The sequence below is a fragment of the Pteropus vampyrus genome, unplaced genomic scaffold (genome assembly GCF_000151845.1).
Source record: "Pteropus vampyrus isolate Shadow unplaced genomic scaffold, Pvam_2.0 Scaffold26, whole genome shotgun sequence".
NCBI classification, from domain to species: Eukaryota; Metazoa; Chordata; class Mammalia; order Chiroptera; family Pteropodidae; genus Pteropus; species Pteropus vampyrus.
The window spans coordinates 8,474,329-8,477,729 of NW_011888807.1; positions in this window are offsets into that span (position 1 = coordinate 8,474,329).

The window sequence follows — 3,401 nt, forward strand, 5'->3', positions numbered from 1 at the left end:
TCAATACCTCAAACTTAAGTGCTTCATTCTGGGCCATTTTACCAGTAAATTCTCCATGGATTTATTTTACTTTATTTTTTTTTAGATCATTTCTGTTTCCTCGGAAGCAGGAAAGTTCTACTGGTAATAACATAGAACCTGGAGCCAAAAAAGAAAATTGCAAGGGGAGTTGAGACACAGAGCAAAAATCCGGCAGACACAAGGAAGAGAAGTATTTGCATAATCTTCTCAGTTTGTTTTCTATTTTTGAGTGAAAATATCATGAGGTTACCAGAGATTCTGTAATTGGATACAATGAGCAGATATTTCGTAGTGCTTGTATTACCTGAAGCTATATTACTATTATTTTATTCGAAATTAAGTAGTTCATTCAAGTTAGTAGCAGTGTAGGAAAGGTATTGAAAAGTTTATCATAAGAGGAAAAGGGGAAAAATAGGCATGACTGAAACTGAGGTTCTTGTTGATCACACTACTGCTGAGATGTTAAAGGGATTATATGTACTGTGTTACAGGTAATGGAATTTGGCTATATTTAAAGATCAAATATATGGCATTGCTTTAAAATTTGTCCTTAAGACAGACTTTATTTCCAACTTGCATGCTAAAATGATTCTATTGGTAAGGCAGAGCAGAATATAAGATTCAAAAATCTTAAGTCATATTTGTATTTACATTTTTTTGTCAACAAAGCTATGTAAAACACTCTTTGAAACACTTCTTCATAAACTCAACAAGGAATTAAGAAAAAAATTGAACATAGAAAAAAATACCACGTATTGAAATGCTTTTTGCCTCTGGTATACAAAAGTAATAAATATAAAACTTACAAAGTCCAAATAATGCTTGTGGGTTCTCTCAGAATGAGAGACGGCAAGTTCTAAAGAAACACTTTTGTTCGAATCCCACTCAGTCAGATCAGGTCAAGGTGAGATAAAACTAAATGTTAACTATCCTTTTTTTTGCATTTAACTTTAATGTACTCTTTTATTTATTTATTTATTTTTTATTTTGTCTATTTCTTTGTATTTATAAAAGGTCTTCTTGGTCAAGTAATAACCTTTTAGTATTAGTATTTAGTGTTAGTATTTTCAGAAAGGTGTGAAGTTCTTTGCTTCATTTTCTCTGATCTCTGAATGTTCACCTTGCATTAAGATTCTGACCTATTTATTTGGAGTCAATAATGCAACTCCATGAGTTGTGAGCACTAGAATATTACCTTTGTGCACTAATTAATTGAATATGGTAATGAGGACATGACTACAAAGTCAAAGTTGGAGAAAATGAGAAATAAGGCCATTTACTTACCAGTGCATAAATAGTGAAAGCAGGTTTTACTATCTCTAAAACAATAGTTTTGAACAGCTGTATTTTACACAAAGTCATGTTTATATTTGATTAGATATATCTTGAGAAGAGTTGATGTTATTTTAGCTTTTTAAATAAACTCTGTGACTATTGTATTAATTCTTTTTCTAAATTACTATTAAAATGGTTAATTTTTTTCTACTTTATATAAGCTTTAAATTTGTTTCTTGAACATATACTGTGGCAGGTTTTGTATCCAAATCTGTATATTATGAGCTACAGCAGAGAGAGTTTCTTGACCTTCTCCACTACAGTTTAAGACCAAAAATAAAATTGTATCATTAGGAAATAATTGTTAATAATTATATAATAATTTTAGCAGACAAATGCAATTGCTCCAAAAATTGCTAACAAAATCAATCACAAATGAGATACTTTATTTTTATTTTTCATAAAATAGTCGTCTGTGTCATTTAAAAGGTCTCTGCTTACTCTATCCAACAGACAAAAATTAGTGACCCTTTAACTAAAATTATATATATATGTGTATATATATATATATATATATATATATATAATATCTATCGATCTATCTATCATCTATCTATCTATCTCTATATATAAATGCCTGATAACTTCTCATATGTTTTAGGACATTTTTTCATGCAAAGTTGAAGTAGGTGCATTCAATATATAAATACATAAACTATATTAAGAAAATGTGTATTATTAGTGTCTCTATACAAAGTATATTAAAAAAATAAAAAGACTGAAATTTATGAGGTTAGATTTACTACCAGTGTCGCATCTGAAAAAATGCTATTGTATTCTGATATGTAGTCATGGAAGGTAACTAAATTGCTTTTCCACAAAACATTACTTTGTCTACTTTCAAAGAGAGAATATTACATTATTTAGAAAACTAAATTGATGAAGTACGGCATTTTATCTGGTCATATATATGTTGTTGCTAGTAAAATTTTTGGCATTCTCATGTTAACTGATATAGTTTTATCTATTTTTTAAATCCTTCAAGGCAATATTCTTTCACAAAGGATAGTTGCTCCCAACATAAAAAGGAAAAAGTGAAGAAATTTATATATAAGTTTAGACAGTTTCCTGATAATGCTTGATTAGTTCAGAATGGGAGCAGTGGTTAAATCTAGAAATATTCTTGTAAGTAATAAGAATGTTATTTCATTTTGCTTTTTCACCAGAAATATTTGTCATATAATGGTGAATCTGTCCATTTATCTACCTATTTACATCTATATCTATATCTATTTATATCTATATCATCTATCTACGTATCTATCTATCTATCTATCTATCTATCTATCTATCTATCTATACATCTATCATGTATCTATCATCTATCATCTATCCATCCATCTTTTTTAAAATATCACACAATTTAATTCTCTACTTCCCTAACTACAGCTGTTAAAAATAATCCCTTGTGTAATTTAAGTATCTTCAAGTATCTTGATTAATATGACTCGTTTTCTCTATTTTTTTATTTCCTTTTCTCTCAACTCCTGGCCACCTCAGATTACTTTCTATTTGCAAATTGATCTGTGAACAATTCTAGTCTCACTGTTGTGATTTAAAATACAAGCGGTAATCACCGTGGCAAACATTTACATTTTAATAACTGATAGATTAAAAAAAAAAGAAGCTCTTACTTTCTCCTAACTCAAAGATATTAAGAAGAAATAATCTAAGAATATTTTTTCTCTATTTTTCCACTTAGTCAAATATGTATAAACTGACGTTCCAGAAAGGACTCATTTAACGTTAATATTTCAGAGCAAGCTTACTTAGCCGAAAGCAGTAACTTGGGGCTTCTCCCTCTGAAGCAGTGATTCATAAAATGTAATGTACATTTGAATCATCTGGGGGTGCTTGTTAAACATGCAGCTTCTTGTATCCGCCTCCATATTCATTGAAGTAGAATTTCTGGGGGAAAACTTTTTTTATGCAGATAAATATGGATTATGCTCTGGCAAAGACTTAGCTGGCTGAATGAAACACGCTAACCTCTTAAAAACTACAGATTTAAATTCCTTCTGTGTTCTTGAAACTCATCTTAAAAT